The sequence below is a fragment of the Herpailurus yagouaroundi genome, unplaced genomic scaffold (assembly GCF_014898765.1).
Source record: "Herpailurus yagouaroundi ecotype Mexico unplaced genomic scaffold, PumYag 77, whole genome shotgun sequence".
Lineage (NCBI taxonomy): Eukaryota > Metazoa > Chordata > Mammalia > Carnivora > Felidae > Herpailurus > Herpailurus yagouaroundi.
In genome coordinates, this window is record NW_024412388.1 from 83,980,980 (window position 1) to 84,003,940 (window position 22,961).

Genomic DNA, 22,961 nt, shown 5'->3' on the forward strand with positions numbered 1-22,961 from the left:
GCAGAGAATCTCTTGCTACAGAGATCAAGGGACTAAGGAACAGTCACGAGGAGCTGAAAAACACTTTAAACGAAATGCATAACAAAATGGAAACCACCACGGCTCGGATTGAAGAGGCAGAGGAGAGAATAGGTGAACTAGAAGATAAAGTTATGGAAAAAGACGAAGCTGAGAAAAAGAGAGATAAAAAAATCCAGGAGTATGAGGGGAAAATTAGAGAACTAAGTGATACACTAAAAAGAAATAATATATGCATACTTGGTATCCCAGAGGAGGAAGAGAGAGGGAAAGGTGCTGAAGGGGTACTTGAAGAAATCATAGCTGAGAACTTCCCTGAACTGGGGAAGGAAAAAGGCATTGAAATCCAAGAGCACAGAGAACTCCCTTGAGATGTAACTTGAATCGATCTTCTGCACGACATATCATAGTGAAACTGGCAAAATACAAGGATAAAGAGAAAATTCTGAAAGCAGCAAGGGGTAAACGTGCCCTCACATATAAGGGAGACCTATAAGACTCCTGACTGATCTCTCTTTTGAAACTTGGCAGGCCAGAAAGGATTGGCACGAGATTTTCAGTGTGTTACACAGAAAAAATATGCAACTGAGAATCCTTTATCCAGCAAGTCTGTCATGTAGAATAGAAGGAGAGATAAAGGTCTTCCCACACAAACAAAAACTGAAGGAATTTGTCACCACTAAACCAGCCCTACAAGAGATCCTAAGGGGGACCCTGTGAGACAAAGTACCAGAGACATCACTACAAGCATAAAACATACAGACATCACAATGACTCTAAACCCGTATCTTTCTAGAATAACACTGAATGTAAATGGATTAAATGCGCCAACCAAAAGACATAGGGTATCAGAATGGATAAAAAAACAAGACCCATCTATTTGCTGTCTACAAGAGACTCATTTTAGACCTGAGGATACTTTTAGATTGAGAGTGAGGGGATGGAGAACTATTTATCATGCTACTGGAAGCCAAAAGAAAGCTGGAGTAGCCATACTTCTATCAGACAAACTAGACTTTAAATTAAAGGCTGTAACAAGAGATGAAGAAGGACATTATATAATAGTGACAGGGTCCATCCATCAGGAAGAGCTAACAATTATAAATGTCTATGCGCCGAATACCGGAGCGCCCAAATATCTAAAACAATTACTCATAAACATAAGCAACCTTATTGATAAGAATGTGGTAATTGCAGGGGACTTTAACACCCCACTTACAGAAATGGATAGATCATCTAGACGCACGGTCAATAAAGAAACAAGGGCCCTGAATGAGACATTGGATCAGATGGACTTGACAGATCTATTTAGAACTCTGCATCCCAAAGCAACAGAATATACTTTCTTCTCGAGTGCACATGGAACATTCTCCAAGATAGATCATATACTGGGTCACAAAACAGCCCTTCATAAGTTTACAAGAATTGAAATCATACCATGCATACTTTCAGACCACAATGCTATGAAGCTTGAAATCAACCACAGAAAAAAGTCTGGAAAACCTCCAAAAGCATGGAGGTTAAAGAACACCCTACTAACGAATGAGTGGGTCAACCAGGCAATTCGAGAAGAAATTAAAAAATATATGGAAACAAACGAAAATGAAAATACAACAATCCAAACGCTTTGGGACGCAGTGAAGGCAGTCCTGACAGGAAAATACATTGCAATCCAGGCCTATCTCAAGAAACAAGAAAAATCCCAAATACAAAATCTAAGAGCACACCTAAAGGAAATAGAAGCAGAACAGCAAAGGCAGCCTAAACCCAGCAGAAGAAGAGAAATAATAAAGATCAGAGCAGAAATAAACAATATAGAATCTAAAAAAACTGTAGAGCAGATCAACGAAACCAAGAGTTGGTTTTTTGAAAAAATAAACAAAATTGACAAACCTCTAGCCAGGCTTCTCAAAAAGAAAAGGGAGATGACCCAAATAGATAAAATCATGAATGAAAATGGAATGATTACAACCAATCTCTCAGAGATACAAACAATTATCAGGGAATACTATGAAAAATTATATGCCAACAAATTGGACAACCTGGAAGAAATGGAGAAATTCCTAAACACCCACACTCTTCCAAAACTCAATCAGGAGGAAATAGAAAGCTTGAACACACCCATAACCAGCGAAGAAATTGAATTGGTTATCAAAAATCTCCCAACAAATAAGAGTCCAGGACCAGATGGCTTCCCAGGGGAGTTCTACCAGACGTCTAAAGCAGAGATAATACCTATCCTTCTCAAGCTATTCCAAGAAATAGAAAGGGAAGGAAAACTTCCAGACTCATTCTATGAAGCCAGTATTACTTTGATTCCTAAACCAGACAGAGACCCAGTAAAAAAAGAGAACCACAGGCCAATATCCCTGATGAATATGGATGCAAAAATTCTCAATAAGATACTAGCAAATCGAATTCAACGGCATATAAAAAGAATTATTCACCATGATCAAGTGGGATTCATTCCTGGGATGCAGGGCTGGTTCAACATTCGCAAATCAATCAACGTGATACATCACATTAACAAAAAAAAGAGAAGAACCATATGATCCTGTCAATCGATGCAGAAAAGGCCTTTGACAAAATCCAGCACCCTTTCTTAATAAAAACCCTTGAGAAAGTCGGGATAGAAGGAACATACTTAAAGATCATAAAAGCCATTTATGAAAAGCCCACAGCTAACATCATCCTCAACGGGGAAAAACTGAGAGCTTTTTCCCTGAGATCAGGAACACGACAGGGATGCCCACTCTCACCGCTGTTGTTTAACATAGTGCTGGAAGTTCTAGCATCAGCAATCAGACAACAAAAGGAAATCAAAGGCATCCAAATTGGCAAAGATGAAGTCAAGCTTTTGCTTTTTGCAGATGACATGATATTACACATGGAAAATCCGATAGACTCCACCAAAAGTCTGCTAGAACTGATACATGAATTCAACAAAGTTGCAGGATACAAAATCAATGTACAGAAATCAGTTGCATTCTTATACACTAACAATGAAGCAACAGAAAGACAAATAAAGACACTGATCCCATTCACAATTGCACCAAGAAGCATAAAATACCTAGGAATAAATCTAACCAAAGATGTAAAAGATCTGTATGCTGAAAACTATAGAAAGCTTATGAAGGTAATTGAAGAAGATTTAAAGAAATGCAAAGACATTCCCTGCTCCTGGATTGGAAGAGTAAATATTGTCAAAACGTCAATACTACCCAAAGCTATCTACACAATCAATGCAATCCCAATCAAAATTGCACCAGCATTCTTCTCGAAACTAGAACAAGCCATCCTAAAATTCATATGGAACCACAAAAGGCCCCGAATAGCCAAAGTAATTTTGAAGAAGAAGACCAAAGCAGGAGGCATCACAATCCCAGACTTTAGCCTCTACTACAAAGCTGTCATCATCAAGACAGCATGGTATTGGCACAAAAACAGACACATAGACCAATGGAATAGAATAGAAACCCCAGAACTAGACCCACAAACGTATGGCCAACTCATCTTTGACAAAGCAGGAAAGAACATCCAATGGAAAAAAGACAGTCTCTTTAACAAATGGTGCTGGGAGAACTGGACAGCAACATGCAGAAGGTTGAAACTAGACCACTTTCTCACACCAATCACAAAAATAAACTCAAAATGGATAAAGGACCTGAATGTGAGACAGGAAACCATCAACACCCTAGAGGAGAAAGCAGGAAAAGACCTCTCTGACCTCAGCCGTAGCAATCTCTTACTCGAGACATCCCCAAAGGCAAGGGAATTAAAAGCAAAAGTGAATTACTGGGACCTTATGAAGGTAAAAAGCTTCTGCACAGCAAAGGAAACAACCAACAAAACTAAAAGGCAGCCAACGGAATGGGAAAAGACATTTGCAAATGACGTATCGGACAAAGGGCTAGTATCCAAAATCTATAAAGAGCTCACCAAACTCCACACCCCAAAAACAAATAACCCAGTGAAGAAATGGGCAGAAGACATGAATAGACACTTCTCTAAAGAAGACATCCGGATGGCCAACAGGCACATGAAAAGATGTTCAACGTCGCTCCTTATCAGGGAAATACAAATCAAAACCACACTCAGATATCACCTCACGCCAGTCAGAGTGGCCAAAATGAACAAATCAGGAGACTATCGATGCTGGAGAGGATGTGGAGAAACGGGAACCCTCTTGCACTGTTGGTGGGAATGCAAATTGGTGCAGCCTCTCTGGAAAGCAGTGTGGAGGTTCCTCAGAAAATTAAAAATAGACCTACCCTATGACCCAGCAATAGCACTGCTAGGAATTTATCCAAGGGACACAGGAGTACTGATGCATAGGGGCAATTGTACCCCAATGTTCATAGCAGAACTCTCAACAATAGCCAAAGTATGGAAAGAGCCTAAATGTCCATCAACTGATGAATGGATAAAGAAATTGTGGTTATGGGGCGCCTGGGTGGCGCAGTCGGTTAAGCGTCCGACCTCAGCCAGGTCACGATCTCGTGGTCTGGGAGTTCGAGCCCCGCGTCGGGCTCTGGGCTGATGGCTCAGAGCCTGGAGCCTGTTTCCGATTCTGTGTCTCCCTCTCTGTCTGCCCCTCCCCTGTTCATGCTCTGTCTCTCTCTGTCCCAAAAATAAATAAACATTGAAAATAATTTAAAAAAAAAAAGAAATTGTGGTTTATATACACAATGGAATACTACGTGGCAATGAGAAAAAATGAAATATGGCCCTTTGTAGCAACGTGGATGGAACTGGAGAGTGTGATGCTAAGTGAAATAAGCCATACAGAGAAAGACAGATACCATATGGTTTCACTCTTATGTGGATCCTGAGAAACTTAACAGAAACCCATGGGGGAGGGAGAGGAAAAAAAAAAAAAAGAGGTTAGAGTGGGAGAGAGCCAAAGCATAAGAGACTTTTTTAAAAACTGAGAACAAACTGAGGGTTGATGGGGGTTGGAGGGAGGAGGGGGTGGGTGATGGGTATTGAGGAGGGCACCTTTTGGGATGAGCACTGGGTGTTGTATGGAAACCAATTTGACAATAAATTTCATATATTAAAAAAAATTAATAGCCTCTCCTATATGTTTCCTGACTCTGCTTCTCTAATTACACAAATTCTTACTAGCTCAGGGATATTTGGAACTAACTTTGAATATTTGTAATACATATCTTGGCCCAGCTTCTACAGTCAGCTGGCTGGGAAGGTATAGCAACATTGTTAAAGTTAACTGAACTTTTTAAGTTGTGCACCAATCTGTCTTGGTGATGCTGAACCAGTGATATTCATGTTTTAGACTTTTAATAATTACATAATTTGTAGGTAATATGAAAACATAATTTTTAACTAGAGCTATTTATCCTCTAGAAATTACCATTCATTTATAGTTGTTTTAAGACAGTTCAAAACAAGCAAGATTTAGAACAGAACACAATTCATAGGACCGATACTCAAAATATCTTGTTGGATTATCATGATCATGAGTCTAGTGATAAAACATAGTTAAAAATCTTCTACCATCTTTCTGTAGTCTATATCAGAGAATTACTGGTTTTCTCAGATATGAGTGGCTAAAAATGTCTTTTACACTTTTTGTATATTTTTAATTAAAAGGAAGGCCTTCAGTTAAATTTTGATACTCATTTTGGATCTTCATATATGACTGATTCTTAAAAATTAGTAAGATGGCTTTTATTTCCACTTCATAGACGAGAGTATTGAGGCTCCAGAAATCTCCCAGAAGCATAAGGAGACCAGTGGCCAAGGCAGTTGAGGAAACTACTAAAATGCATTTACCATCTTACACTCAGGACTATCCCATTCACGTATGAAGACAGGTTAGAATTTTAAAAGATGATGTTCTACTGACCTTATCTCTTTGCAACATCACTGCCTCCTTGCCAGAGTAATATGAAGACAGAAAAAAGCAGTTAAGATGTCACAGCTAGAAAAAGGCTACAGTATCCTCTCTCTTGGAGTCCAATTTTAGTTTAAGGAAAAAAAAGTAAAAGGTTTCAAGAAGCTTCTCAAGTCAAGATGAAAACATTAGGGTTTTACAATCTCACATGGTTTCAAAGGCTTATATAACCTTAGTAGTCATTGAGGCACTAATTCCTAAATTTAGGAAGCTAATTTTATTACATTTTAATAACTTTGGTATAGCCACTTCTATTAGAAAGACACTTTTTAAACATATTTTTTTAATTAAGTATGCTAAAAAACCTCAAGAGCAGAAGAAGCCACAAATTCATGTATATCTTATCCTACAAGCAAATAAAACAGTTCCATAAAAACTTAGTGCATACAACCTTCTGAAAAATTTTTAAACACATTTTCCTATTTTACTACACAAAGAGAGTATCATCATAAGTCTTTGAGGATGCTGCTCTTAAGAGCAGTTTAAACTTAGATTTTTCTCTTTCTTACAAGAGAAGTTGGAAATTGAAAATCAGTTTTTGTGTCGCACACAGGTGGAAAAAAAGGATGGGGTGGAATCATTGTTCCTGAATAACTGTAGGAAGAGTCGCTGAAAGAATATAAACACACCACTGCTACATACAGAAGATAAAACCAAGTGGGTATGAAAAGAGAAACAAGTCTAACTAAAGGAAGGGGAGTCAATCCTCAAGGCTTTCAGAATCTACTGGGGCTTTAAAATATTAGAAATAGAAATACTAAACAATAAGACAAGATTTAAATAACATTACCAAACAACAGTATCATAATGTGTAAAGAAAACAAAATGTATTTGCCAAATGTATGGTACTGATGATAATTACGCTAAGACTTACGGGGGAGAATGGGATCACTAAAGGTTGTAGTAGCACGGGAAGAGCACCCTCATTTCCGATTTCTCTCTGTTACCAATTTATTTAAAGAGTAGAGCATCATACCTACCAACTATTGTTGAAATTGTTGAAATGGAATAAAATATAAGTTACTGCAACTATTAATTAATATTACACATTCATGTTTTTTATATATCAATAATATAGAAACAGTTAAAGTCGATGAATATAAAACAAAGATAAAAATATTTATTTAATGTTTTTTCTGCCTAGGAGACATCTAGATATTAAAATCTCTAATATAATTTGATCCCAGTCACTTGCAGTCTACAGAGGCAGACTTTAATAATTAAGAAAAACAGAGAATATCATTGATAAAAGCTCTGCTTTATGTCCTGAAGGGGTGGTCTTCTTGGCAGCACTCTCTTAGGAAACCATTCTTTATCCATCTTAAAGATGGTGGGGATTGAGAATACTTAAGGAGACTAAGGAAGATGCTAGATTCAAGAAGAAGATAAAGAGCTTTCTCTGTCTTGCAGTAATGACATAGTGATAAGCCATGTACCTAGGTTAGAGTTCCTTGCAAAATGTGGCTATTCTAAAAACAGCCAGCAAAAATAAGACTGAATATGTATATGTGTATACACACACACACACACACACACACACACACACACACACACACACAGAGACTTACGTAAATTGTAATGTTAACTAAGTGCTCAAATGTGCTTGCTTCTCCAAAGCCTTTAAATGTACTCACTGAGAAAGCATAGCACACAGGTGAAGAGAGAAGGCTCTGGTGCTTGAGTGCCCGTCTTTAATTACTGACTTCACTTTATTGGTTTTAAGACTTTAGGCAAATGACTTAAATTCTCTGGGCATCAGCTTTCTCACATGCAAACGCAGAGAATAATTTGTACTTCAGAAATTTATTATAAATTTTTAAATTATATATTCACATTAATAATATGTACTTCTTTAGTTACTTAACAGGCTTTCTTATAATCATTAAAATGCTCTGAAAGTTATATGGTACTTTCTCTAACGTGGAAGGAGTTGCTTTAGAGTCACAGCACAATGTTTTACTGCTATTTATAGACAGTAAACAGAGTGGATATCTGACAAACATAAATATATGCTTAAAGTCTTCATTTTCTCATTATGAGTTTTCAAAAGGAAGAGAAATTATTCTATCTCAGGAGAATCAGAGAAGCCTTCTTTGACAGAGATACTTATGCTAGAGTAGGAGCATAAGTGGGATTTTACCATGTGTAGATATGAGTATACCAGAGCTTACTATCAAAAGCAAGTTCTGGCTGCATATTTGTTGTTCTCTGTAAGACACACAGCAGCTACCATGGATCATATACATTTTAAGTACCAATAATGTGGAGTGAGAGAATGAATGAAAGGAATGAGGGGAAAAGAAACTTCTACCTAATGCAATCCAAAAACAAGACAAAATAAAACAAAAAGACTACAGATTCATCCAGGGAAGAGACTATAATTCATCTTTGGTTCTCAGTATCTACGCTAGCAGTTGGCCCATACGGAGTTGCTCATACATGTTTATGGAAAACTCGTTATTCACTGCACTTCTTCAGGAATCAAATCCCTAAAACACATGTCAATCTCATCAGTGATCCAAGGCTATTTATACTGAATCCTTTCTTCTTACGGCTTCGGTTTGTTGCTCCATGCTAATAGTATGAGGTAAAAAATAATCTCCTCTTAAAAATTAGTTAAATTCTAAGATGACAGGTTGGACTACACAATATACTGTGAAGTTTGTGCTTTTGAAAATACCTATATCCTTACTAAAAGTGTAACTTGTCTTTATTATGGATGTATAGCCAAGCATTTATCTGAGGAATGCAAATTGTAAATATGAGAATATATGTGATAAAAGAGGCTTTTCTTTATTCCTGCTCCACAGATCATCTCCTAGTACCTCCATATTTTCATGCCTATGTTAGGCATATTTCTCCCTTCCTTTTTTTTTTTTTTTTTTTTTTTTGGCTGTCAAATGATCCTTTATTGAAATATTTTCCATTGTGGTTCTTACGTAGCTGGGCATTCCACAGCACCACTAATGACATCATCTATGGTGTCGTGAGGGTGGCTGCCATCAACCTTGCAGCCCACAGGATCTCTTTAATGGTCCCGGAGAGTATTCTGGCTAAAGACTGGTGCTGCATCTGTGGGGAAATGTTGACAATATCATCAAAAGTGATATTTCCACTGTGCTTAATGTTTTTCTGCTTCTTTCTGTCTCTTGGCGGTTCCTCGATGGCTTTGAAATTCAGGGCAGAGGCAGAAGGTACCACCTCAATCTGGTCCTTTCTGTTCTAAATGTTCAGTTTCACTGTAATCCTCAGATCCTCCAAATCACCAGTTGCCTTGGCAATGTCATCACTAACCTTTTTTGGAGACAGACCATGGAGCAGATCTTCGGGGCAAGGGCAGACCTGGCACTGACTTCCCCACCACTGTACCTTAGGTATATGACTTTGACCTCACTGGGAATGGACTTAGGCAGCATGGTAGAGGCAGCTGGTGTCTGATGAAAGCGGATTCAGGATGACAAAAGACAGTTGCACATTTCCTTCTTCTGAGCCCAAGGCCAAAAGCACTCCCTTCCTCTTCTCAATTGCTGCCACATGGTAAGGTAGCAGTAAAGAACTTCTTACCCTCCATGGAAGGGTAGCCCTTTCCTATATACTATCTATGTACAAATATGGTCTTTCCCTAGGTAACTATTTATAATTAATAAAATACCTGTATTTATATGCCATTTTAATTTGAATAAGTTTATATACATGTGAATACATATACCCATAATAAAATCAGTTACATGTCTAGTTAGCAGGTAGCCATTTTCAAAAAATCAAGCCTCACAATACATTTTATAATCCTACCTACCATTTTCAACTTAACTACAAGTTATGTGTATTTTTTCCAACCCAGCATACTGTTGCTCATCACAATTGTGGTTCCCCTCACATTCTAGGCAGCTGTTAGATGATGCTCAATATACTTTTGATCCTTTACAGACCTTAGAGGGAACTGGGTGACAGTACTGACAGTTTTTATTATAGCTTTCCTACTACTCAATAATCTTATTTCACCTGGACTATATCCCCAGTAGTGTCATAAACTCTTTGATTTATATTGAAGATCTTTCCAGGCTTCTTAGAAAAAAAGACATAATTTTTTATAGCATATCCATATGCTGTGCAAATTATCTTCTCAAATTTTGAACCACCTGTTGTATGTTTAACTTAATGTCAATGAAGCCTCTATATGAAGGTAACAAAAAAGTGATATATATTAGTCATAGATGCCCTAAAAGTCAACTTATCAGTAAGTTTCAAAACTGAAAAAGCTGTATATTTTGTGACTTATATGAAGGCAATTTCAGAAATAATATAACAATAATAGTAATACTAACAGACTGTTATTTGGTTTCTAATAATAAAGACATAAAATAGAAAAAAAGTCAAATAGTTTAATCAACAAATAAAATAGGCTATTTATTATGATACACTTCCTGGATTTACGTGACACATTAACCATGAAAAAATAATATCTGTAAATATGTAAACCTACTTAAGGGCAGTGGGCTAGTATTTTAGATTTAACTTTATACAATGTTATACGGCTTGAGTTCTTTTTTTTTGTAATGAGCAAGTATAACATGTAATTTAAAATTTAACATACTTTGACACTGGCAACTAAAATCACAATATCCTGTGTAATTTTAATTTTTTTACTTTGGTCATTTGAATTGACCAAGGAAAAACTAACCAGTGATGCTGCCATAGTCTCTTTTCCTTTCCCTGAAAACTCCAAAAGTCTTCTGAAAGATTCAGTCAAGAGTTTTTAAAAAGAGTTTTAACAATGGAATATACTTCTGAGTAGCTGGTGGTTCACAAAGCTAACAGAACAAAGGGTTAGGTCTCCTCAAATAAACAGTGAGTGAGTGATAGCACAAGTACTGAAGGGACTCATTAAGTTAAAACAACAGTGGAAGAAACTATTTGGCCTTAAAATAATACTATATCATTCACCAATAATAGAATTCAGAAACAAATTTATCCACGTTAGCTATCTAGGTATTATAGCACAGTAGGAATAATTCAACTTAAAGTTATGAAAAAACCACTATGTTCTAAGTTCTGTGCTGGTGAAGGGGAGGATTTACTGAAGTTTACTTGAAGACGGTTAAAAATAAACTGGACTTAGTTCATGTAAAAGAGATTTGTCTCGGTTTTTTTTTTTCTTTCTAAGTGCAACAGCGACTATATTTCAGGTGCTGAAAGAACAGATTTGGAGAGCAATAGCCAGATCTGGATTTTCTTCCTGTTGGAACTATTATGTTTCATGAGTGCAACCTACACAATTTATCTAAAAGTTTTCCTTCATAAAAAGGATGTCATTTCCCCCTTTCAAAAAGTAAACACCTGCCTGCACACAATTAATTTAAATTAAATTTAAATTTAAATATTCATTCCTAATTGGAATCTATGTTGATTATCCTAAGAATAATGTATTCAGCACAATTTTTTTTAAAGATCATGACATTCTCCTGCTTACAGGAGAATTTTTGACAAAATGACCTTTAAGCCTTGGCTCCTACCTGATTCATTCCTACAGTTCCAGCTATACCACTTGTCCTACTCTAGAGCCCTCTGTTTCTATGAGCACAAGTCATTTTTCAGCCTCTAAGCATTCCAGTATGTTCTCTGCCTCAAAAGCCACACTTGAAGCCTGCTTCAGAATTCAGTTTAGGTGTTTCTCATGGAGCTCCCCGGTTCTTGCCATTCCAATCTCCCAAAGCACCCTGTGGGTTCCTTTATCAAAGCAATTATCACATTGGAATGCAACAGCTGGTTCACTTTCCTGGTGTCTCTTCTATTTCCTCTTTCAGTGAGAAATGGTTGTGTTCCTTTGTCTTTGCTGTTGGTTTTCTTGGAAATAGATTAATTTGAAACTGGATAAAAAAGGCAGCCAGAATTTTAGTAATAACTCCAGTTACTGCTGTTAATGTTTGGAAAAAATATATATTTTAATAATTTTTCTTCACACTTATGTAAATAATATACACATATAATGGAAAATGTTTATATTTTGTTTAATTTATTGAGTAAATATTTATTTAAAGCTAGTACTATATGCTAGCGCTATGCCATGTTTTAAAAGTATTATCTCATTTAATCTTCATATTCACTCGATGAGGCAGATATAAATATTAACTCACTATATCTTTACAAGAACCTGATGGGATAGGTACTGTTGTAATTCTCACTTTAAAGATAAAGACAATAAGGTACACAATTCCCTTCTCTGTTTTAGGTTTGAAATATTTTATTTCCTATTTCTGTGATCCTGGTGATCATTAAGAAGTTAATAAAAATACCCTAAGGGTCTGTGATTGACAGTTTTCTCTTCTATTTCATTCTAAAATCTTAATAGCATATGATAATGTCAGAGCTTGCCTCACAGTTTGTGAAATCCAGATTCAGGACTCTTATCCAGGTCTGACTTTCTCCAAAGCCCAGCCTGTAGGCATCATCATTTCATTTCTCTAGTAGTTCTCCTTGTAATGATAGCCAGTAGCCCCAGAGAACCTGAGAAAGATTTTCTGATATAACAGATAAAAGCCATGCATGTTATAGCATTATTATGCTATATATTCCATAAATGGTTGCCTTAAAAAACAATCTAACAAAACTCCTCATTTACTTCACAAAGTACTCAGCAATAACACTTGCAGATCCTGATATCTTTACAAAGCATTTTCTTATATGTAAATTACCCATCAAGGAATTAGGAAGATCAGTCTTTCCAACAGAAATACCAGACAGACTAAATAAAAGCAATTAGAAACATTCTATAATATCACAAATAGAAGTCATAATAGGTAAAATAAAAACATATATGACATCTATAATCATGACCAAGCCCAAAATAATTATGTCACTATGCAACATTTGGAACATTATATACTGCAGCAAAAAAAAAAAAAAAAAAAAAAGTAAAGGCCAAAATGTCCCCATTAAAGTTGCTGTGCAGACCACTATTACTTCCTATGAGGTTCTCTCTGAAATAACTTAGACATTATTCCAGTCCTTAGGAGTTTATGCCTAAGAGTTGATGCTGACATTGCACATGAAGAATATGCAGAACTTTCAGGAAATTAATGAATATGGGAGAAAAACAGATAAGAATATAAATGCTTAATCTTCACAATTTAATTCAGATCTTAAGGTGGACCAAAATTTCAGGCAATGGCACTGCTTGGTAAAGGAACTAATGTGAAAATGGCCTGATCATTATCAGAACATTCTTACAAAAAATTATTCTAAAAAAAATTAGCTTACAAGCTAAAGGACACAAATTCAGAAATAATACCTTGAACAGAGTCATCAAAATTAGCTGCCTACAGCTTGATACAATTTAAACTGTAAAAATAGGAAAATAAAAAAGCTAGGGGCAAATAATATATATTTTTGTAAAAATGGAAAATTCCATTGACCATGCTTCTCATTATAACACTGACAATGCTGTTATAGTATGTTACATGCACGATTAAATTTAAGAAAGCTGAATGAAGAATTCCAGTGAAGGTAATAGAACTTAAATGTGTTCATGGTCTGTGGAATCTTAACATATTATTTCCTTCGTTCTTTTGTTCTTTCCTTCCTTCCCTACTTCCTCAATCAACAAATACGTACAGTGCATTTGTTATTTGCTAGGTATTTAGGTAGATGGTAAAGATACCAATATGAACAAGACATGGGCTCTGCCTTCAAGAAGCTCACAGTGAAGAAGTCAGACTCATGAATATACATTCTCATGATGCGAAGGTATGGTAATGGAGAGGTGAGAGATACACAGACTTGCCCCAAGTTTAGAGGTACCCCCATCTGTTCACTCCTCTAGCTTCAACACCAATATAACGCTAAAAATACAATAAGTGGATTTTTTTTTTCTTCAGACTGTGTGTGTGTGTGTGTGTGTGTGTGTGTGTGTGTGCGCGCGTGTGTCTGTGTCTCTTATGGGCAGGCCAAGAAATATAGAACTTGAGGAAGATATGTTAAAGACTAGAAGTATTAACTACCATCTACTGAAAGTGGCATCGAGCTCTCTGCTCAACTACTTCTGGATTCATCTCAGTCTCAAACAGATCATCTCTTAACTGATCTCTCTTCTTTTACCCATATACAATCCATTAAGTACTTATCACAAAACACCATAAAAGAAAATGTAGTGTGATGGATTCTGGATTTAAACCCAGCTCTATCCTTATTAGCTTTGTGATCCCAGAACAATTATTTAAATTCTTTGTGCCCCCAACTTTTTCCTATATCTTGCTAACTATAGGCTAGACATCATACCATTATAGGGATGATTTAAAAAAAATTAACATATGTAAAACATTTAGTGCCTGCCTTATAAGTGCTCAATAACATAAATCATTGTAAATTGTATGTATGATTACGAACAATGGAGAATACAATGGAATAAATGAGCACTGTTTTTCAGTAGCTACTGGGAAGCACAGTTTTATGGTGAAATTGTAAAATAATAATTACCACGTGGTTCCTGTGAAAATTAAATGAGATAATTATGAAGAGCACCAACAACAATGTCATGCTCATAGTAGCTGCTCAATAAATGAAAAACATAAATGAAAAATATCTTCCAAGCCAATTCAAGGGAGCTTGTAGAATACAGAAGTGAAGTGGTATAATTTTGAAAAAAAAAAAAAAAGTATAACCAGGAGAGATCATGAGGAATAAAATATGTAAGATATAAGTGCTAGTGTGCATCCATAAGGTTTATAATGAAATTAGCAGCCACACCACAGAGCCAAGCATGTCTACAGATACATAGCATGATGAGTTACACTTAGCAATGACTTGGTACTCATTATTTCATTTCTCCAAGTGATCTCTTCTTTACTTCATCAATAACAGTTTTGATGAGACTGCTTCAATAACCAATTCCACATTTGGGTAGTCAGTGTAGGCAAACCTAATTTGTCAACAATGAAAAGACGCATTAGAACCTAGGATGGTGGGAGTAGTCAGGGAGGCAAATGAATCTCCCTTTGTCAAGGGAAACTCTGTGATAGAGGTATACTTCTTTTTGACTCCTTTATTTCCCACACCTAAAATGGATATTCTTCCAATACATGAATTTCATATGATGAGACACCTAAGTTTTCAACTTTAAGTATACAGAAAGAGAAACTTGTTTAAAAGTAAGTTTGGAGAATACATTTTTCTTATGTACCACATTTTCATTCAAGCTGTGAAATGTCCCACCTCTTCCCATCTTGCCATTTTTTTAAGGTGAACTTCTCAGAACAAACCCACTGAGAAGAAATTGGTTTCCAAGCTAGGCAGATATTAATCTATTCTCCCAGCATAGTGGGTGCATAAATCTTTTTTTGTTGAAGAGGTGTTGTTAAAGTTCTATATATAAGGCGACAGTACAATATTGATTTTGGTAATGCTAATACAAAAGCAGTATTTTTAGTTAAACATATTATATTCTTTCCATTTTCCTGCCTTTGTTTTTGCTTTTTCCCTTAATACAAAATGCATAATTCCTCACTCATACACCTCATCTGACAAATTCCTGGGTATCCTCCTGGATATAACACAGGTATCATTTCCTCTTGAGAAGCCTTCCTCAATTACCTCCTCACTTCTTAAAGGTTATTAATTTACTTCTTCATATCCCCACATTTTTCACATTTTTATATAATTATTTTTTTTTAATTAAGTGCATCCACAAATAGCTGATAGGTCTCAGGAGGACATTCATTCATTCAACAAATATTGTTTGAGTGCCTGTTAGGCACAAGGCCATGGGAAAATAATGGCTACTAAAACAGACACAGATACTTCCTTTCTGTAGCTTGGAGTTAAACAAACAAACAAACAAACAAACAAACAAACATTTCTCTGCAAACAAAGATGAATTGTGATAGCATAAAGCAATGGGATTAAGGGATCCTGGAAGTTCTTCCTGCCATCTCGAGGATGAGTAGAAATCAACTAGATTGAGAAGAGGAAAGGAGGAGGCAGAGGAAACAGATGTGCAAATGCCATGAGATGGCAGGAGGCTCAGCAGGTTGGAGGGTTTGAAGGAAGATCCTGGTGTCTGGAGCAGGAGAGTGAGGGGGAGGGTGTCTGACAAGGGCAGAGAGACTGCTGATTTAGTCCAGTACTTCCAGCAGCTAGCCATACCAGCTGCTCAACAAATGTCAGCTGAATAAATAAATGAGTAATAATAATAATAAAAAGAGGACTATGCACAAGCTTGAATTTTGAGGGTTTGTATTATTCTTACCTTGGGAAAATTAAAATTTTTACAAGATAATTTACTTCCCATTACTACAAACTGAAATATTTTTGCCTTGTTAAGACTTTCCTCTTTTCATATATTTAAAAGTAATTTAGACAGCTATAATTCAGTACTAAATACAGTATATAAAGTATTTATGATCAGCTAATTTGAAAAACAAGCATATTACATACATCTGCTTCCAAAAGAAATATTTGTAGTATTTTCAAAGTTTCACTGTGGATTCCAAAGGGATATAAATTCTGTAATCTCTTTAGGGGGAAAAATGATCATCATTTTCCACATACCCTTATCAAATGAAGGAAGTTTGGACCTCAACATTTTTTTGTCTGCACTACTAAATTCCCATAATGCACACTGTCCAAGTAAAAGGAACACCTGCCCCTGATTATATAATTTATAGACATCTCCCATCACACAGTGATTCAGTCATGAAGCAAATATACTTAAAAATAAACTCTCAGAGGAAAACACATTCAAGAATCTAATTCATAACTGCCTTTCTACATTGAAAAAGCACTGAGCAAAGGGTGCTTTCTGGGTCCTATTCTGTTACTGACAAATTATACAACTCTGATCAAAGCATTAACCTGATTTAGTCTCAGTTTTCTTATCTTTCAGGAATGGGTATGCAATTAGGTGACTTCTAGTACAAAAAGACCATGATCTGATGTTCTCTTCATATGTTTCTCAAATGTTAAGATATTATGACAGTAAAAATCTTTCAAAAAACAATAACAAGGACCACATTCAGTTTTCAGTTGGGGGGAAGTTCGATAAAGAATCACCAAAATTTGGGGGCACCTGGGTGGCTCAGTTGGTTAAGCATTCGACTTTAGCTCAAGTCATGATCTCACGGCTTGTGGGCTAAAGCCCATGGCTTTGGGCTCTGTGGAGACAGGTCAGAGCCTAGAGCCTGCTTCAGATTCTGTGTCTCCCTCTCTCTCTGCTCCTTCCCTCCTGGTGCTCTCTCTCTCTCTCTCCGTCTCTCAAAAATGAATAAACATTAAAAATTTTTTTAAAGAAGAATCACCAAAATTTTAAACTCTGAACATTTTCTTTTGAACGAGAAAAAATATTTCAACAAACGGATAGTTTGAAACTTACAGTGATACCTCTCCTAAAATTTCATTAGCAGTGTGGAAATTGTTACTTTAAAAGGAAAATGAAGAATTTGAAAAAAATCCAATCCACAGCAATAAAAATGGTAAAGTATCTGACAACTGTGTTCAGGTCCAAAATGTTCAGCTACATTAAGTGATGAGGATCACTTTTCTCCACTCTGTATTTCTTGGCAGTCTGACTTAATTTTGGATTAAGTCCTTAAAAAAGCTATTTAATTCCATTTTTAGGTATAAGGAACTGATCTCCTCTACCTATGCTACAATAAGAAATTTCCATTTATTTCTATCTACATCATGCCATTTTAGCACCCAGCAAAGGAAACATCAAGCTTCTTTTCTAGAAAATGTACCACAAAATAATCAAAAGAATACTGAGTGGGGCCAGAAAATAGGGATTTATATCCTGTCACTGCCACTAGGAGGTTATGGGGATTGGATAAGCCATCTAATCTTTCTTTGTCTAACATTTTCCATTTGAGAAATGAGATAATACTTATTTTAGAATCATTAGAAATACATAAAGTGTTGAAACACAAGTAGCTATTCAAAACACACTTATTCACTTGTATATTCTGTCTGCTAGTGTCCATACCTACCCCACAAATGTGTAGCATGCCTCCCTGGAGCTAAGTCGTATGGATTATGTTATGTTTACTTACTACCCTACCTATAAACCAGCATTACTAAATCCCACAGACACAAACCTATTCTAGTCTATGCTTCTTAAAATTGCTACAATCCTGGCTTTTGAATCTTCAATGCCCATTTGGCTTCTAATGTTATACTTATTAACTCTTAAGTAATCTAACAAATTTATCCATATGGCTTCTTCTTAACCTTATAACTGTCTGATATTTTCTTTCCCTCTAGCCATCAAGTAATGTCAGAGTAGAAATTTGCATTTATCCAAACAAACCTTGGTATATTTAGAAGATAAGTAATGAATTATGTTTTTAATACTATGTAGAAACCACTACATACTAATTTTTAAAAATGTTCTGTTTTAGATTAATACTTGTAAGACACAAAATTTTATACTGTCTTGCCACCTTCCACAATCTTTTACATATATAAATTGGTGGTAAGCTCACAATGCTAAACTGAGATGATACTAAGAAAAGAAATGACTGGGGCACCTGGGTGGCTCCGTTAAGCATCCAACTTCAGCTCAGGTCATGATCTCACGGCTCGTGAGTTTGAGCCCTGTGCTGGGCTCTGTGCTGACAGCTCAGAGCCTGGAGCCTGCATCAGATTCTGTGTCTCTCTCATTCTCTGCCCCTCCCCTGCTCGCATTCTCTTTCAAAAATGAATAAACGTTAAAAAAAATTTAATATGAAATTTATTGTCAAATTGGTTTCCATACAACACCCAGTGCTCATCCCAACAGGTGCCCTCCTCAATACCCATCACCCTTCCTCCCCTCCCTCCCACCCCCCATCAACCCTCAGTTTGTTCTCAGTTTTTAAGAGTCTCTTATGCTTTGGCTCTCTCCCACTCTAACTTCTCTTTTTTTTTCCCCCTTCCCCTCCCCCATGGGTTCTTGTTAAGTTTCTCAGGATCCACATAAGAGTGAAACCATATGGTATCTGTCTTTCTCTGTATGACATTTCACATAGCGTAACACTCTCCAGTTCCATCCACATTGCTACAAAAGGCCATATTTCATTCTTTCTCATTGCCACATAGCATTCCATTGTGTATATAAACCACAATTTCTTCTTCCATTTGTCAGTTGATGGACACTTAGGCTCTTTCCATAATTTGGCTATTGTTGAGAGTGCTGCTATAAACATTGGGGTACAAGTGCCCCTATGCATCAGTACTCCTGTATCCCTTGGGTAAATTCCTAGCAGTGCTATTGCTGGGTCATAGGGTAGGTCTATTTTTAATTTTTTGAGGAACCTCCACACTGTTTTCCAGAGTGGCTGCACCAGTTTGCATTCCCACCAGGAGTGCAAGAGGGTTCCTGTTTCTCCACATCCTCGCCAGCATCTATAGTCTCATTTGTTCATTTTAGCCACTTGGACTGGCATAAGTTGATATCTGAGTGTGGTTTTGATTTGTATTTCCCTGATGAGGAGTGATGTTGAGCATCTTTTCATGTGCCTGTTGGCCATCCGGATGTCATCTTTAGAGAAGTGTCTATTCATGTTTTCTGCCCATTTCTTCAATGGATTATTAGTTGTTCGGGTGTGGAGTTTGGTGAGCTCTTTATAGATTTTGGATACTAGCCCTTTGTCTGATATGTCATTTGCAAATATCTTTTCCCATTACATTGGTTGCCTTTTAGTTTTGTTGATTGTTTCCTTTGTAGTTGCCTTTTAGTTTTGTTGATTGTTTCCTTTGTAGTGCAGAAGGTTTTTATCTTCATGAGGTCCCAATAGTTCATTTTTGCTTTTAATTCCCTTGCCTTTGGGGATGTGTTAAGTAACGAATTGCTGCGGCTGAGGTCAAAGAGGTTTTTTTCTGCTTTCTCCTCTAGGGTTTTGAGGGTTTCCTGTCTCACATTCAGGTCCTTTATCCATTTGGAGTTTGTTTTTGTGAATGGTGTAAGAAAGTGGTCTAGTGTCATCCTTCTGCATGTTGCTGTCCAGTTCTCCCAGCACCATTTGTTAAAGAGACTGTCTTTTATCCATTGGATATTCTTTCCTGCTTTGTCAAAGATGAGTTGGCCATACGTTTGTGGGTCTAGTTCTGGGGTTTCTATTCTATTCCATTGGTCTATGTGTCTGTTTTTGTGCCAACACCATACTGTGTTGATGATTACAGCTTTGTAGTAGAGTCTAAAGTCTGGGATTGTGAAGCCTCCCACTTTGGTCTTCTTCTTCAAAATTACTTTGGCTATTCGGGGCCTTTTGTGGTTCCATATGAATTTTAGGATGGCTTGTTCTAGTTTCGAGAACAATGCTGGTGCAATTTTGATTGGGATTGCATTGATTGTGTAGATAGCTTTGGGTAGTATTGACATTTTAACAATATTTATTCTTCCAATCCATGAGCATGGAATTTTTTTCCATTCTTTATATCTTCTTCAATTACCTTCATAAGCTTTTTATAGTTTTCAGCATACAGATCTTTTACATCTTTGGTTAGGTTTATTCCTAGGTATTTTATGCTTCTTGGTGCAATTGTGAATAGGATCAGTTTCTTTATTTGTCTTTCTGTTGCTTCATTATTAGTGTATAAGAATGCAAGTGATTTCTGTACATTAAAAAAAATTTTTTAACGAAATTACTAATTCATTTGTTTCAGTAGTAACAATGTGTTTATTTATCAGGGATTTTCTAAGTAACTACCATGTGACAAAAACCATACTAAACACCAAGGTCATAGATGAACAGAATGTGACCTATAATTTCACACAATTATCATATTGTTGGGCATCAGATATTTAAACACCCAACCAATGGGTGTATACAATATGATAAAAAAAAGTACAAAATGCTTCACAAGCATAAAGGAAGGAATAACTTCATATTGGGGAGAATCAAGGCAATTAAGTATTTCATGAAAAATGGCTTTTGAATTGGGTCTTAAAGAATAATGACTTTGACAGAATGAAAGTGTGTATTCAGGTGGAAGGCATGGAACCAAAGGCATGGAAGAAAAAAAGTACATGATGTGGGGCACCTGGGTGGCTCAGGTGGTTGAGTGTCCAACTCTTGATTTCGTCTCAGGTCATGATCCTAGGGTCATGAGATCAAGCCCCACATTGGGGTCCAGACTGAGCATGGAGCCTGCTTAAGATTCTCTTTCCCTTGCCTCGCTCCCCCCTGCCCTTTTCCCCTATTCTCTCTCTCTCTCTCTCCCAAGAAGAAAAAGAAAAAAAAATAAATTACATGATATATTCAGATATATTCACGGAATATCTAAAGTCTTCAGAAGAGTTAGAGTAACAGGTACCTGACAGACAGTAGCTTGAAGAAAAGTGGGGTGGGGGGGAGGCATGGAAATCTAGTCTGAATTAAAAGTAACTTTAACTACTGCTTTAAGAATTTTTAATAAAATGATATTGTAAAATTTTGATTGGAAGCTCATCTTCATTTTTAAAACATATAGCCATATTACACACACACACACACATACACACACCCATATTACACACACACACACACACACACACACACACACACACACATAACTGAGATAGCTCAATGGATAAGAAAAGAAATAAAAACACAGTAGCAAGCAGAACTGAAGCAACAGGTCTGATGGTCTCCAGGTTCCAAAGAAAGCATACATAGTCTAGAATGAACTATTTTGGTGTAATTGAGACCAAGTGTCCCACCCTAAATAGGGGGCTGGAATAAGACTCCCTGCTTAAAATCATGGGCTGGATGGATGGCACTACATTTCACATGGAAGGGGCTAGGAAAACATTAATGTGCTAACATATAGAGACTTATATAAAGCTCTATGACAAAAAGAATCAAGAGGAAGACAATACATATTTGAATCTAAGACATGGGTCAAGCCATCCCTCATGGTGATTCCCACAGATACATCAACACAATATTACTATGAGATTACTCCAAGATCCATTGATCTAAGACATTATTCTAGATAAAGCACATTGAGATCTATATTGAGGCAACCATGGAGTTGCTAGATGAGATAGGGAGAGGTCATCAAGAGAAAAGCAAATGAACACAACAATCACTCAAGATGCACAAATATATAAAATTTCTAAAAACAGACAAAGAAAAAGTCACCTTAAGATCTCTAGTAATTAGAACTGAATTTATTACAAAGTGAAAACAATAATCTGAAAAACTTCATTAAGGCTACTATGTTTATAAACTTATAATGAGATAAAATAAAATAAAATAATAAAAAAAGAGTGGATACCATCACTTAAAAAGAAAATAAAAATGTATGAATCAAATAGAAGTAAAAATAAAAGAAAAATGAGAGGATAATAAAAGAACCAAACAGAAATTTTGGAAATATAAAATTTTGTCTTTGAAATGAAAATATCATTGATGGCATAGATTCTAGACAGGATGTACTCAAAAGAAATTTAGTAAATTATAACACAGCACTGGGAATTCATATAAAATGCAGCAGAGAGTGACAGAGACTAAAACATTTATGTTCTGGGATAAGGACTTTACACATCATTGTATAATGGATAATGGTGTGTCATCCAAGGTTACTATCCAGGTGATTCTTTAGAAACTCAATTCCGGTGGCAGTATAAAGAATGAACAACAAGTTATTTTCATATTCCTGCCAAGGAATGATGAGGTTATGAACAAATAAATAATAGAAGGAATGGAGAAATCCATTCTTCCCTAGCTCTTCTCTGACTTCATTAGTTTCCATATTTTCAATATCATAGGTTCAAAACAAAACTTCTTTAGTTTTTTCTCTGAATTGTCTCTCCTCAGATTCTTTCTCCATATTTATACCTATCTACAACCTTTCCTTCCAATCTACCTAATAGAGAGCCTCGTTATTATTTATTCCCCAGAGTATTACCCCTTTTCAAAACGAGTGTATATCCCCATTTGTTTTAAGCATGACTGCCATACTATCTTTTAATAACTGTCAAATCAAGCACAGACTCCTGAAATATAATAACAGCAATAGTACTATCTTAAAGATCAAATGGATCTGGATTCAAATCCTGTCTCTTCTACTTACT

General features: G+C 36.2%; 1 protein-coding gene and 1 pseudogene across 1 annotated transcript in view; both read right to left on the bottom strand.

Annotated features, from left to right (window-relative positions):
• The window catches only part of DPYD (dihydropyrimidine dehydrogenase), an 891,530-nt gene that overhangs the window by 690,616 nt on the left and 177,953 nt on the right, over window positions 1–22,961 (bottom strand). The window lies entirely within an intron of this gene.
• LOC121027528 (60S ribosomal protein L12-like) lies at window positions 8,824–9,484 on the bottom strand (annotated as a pseudogene).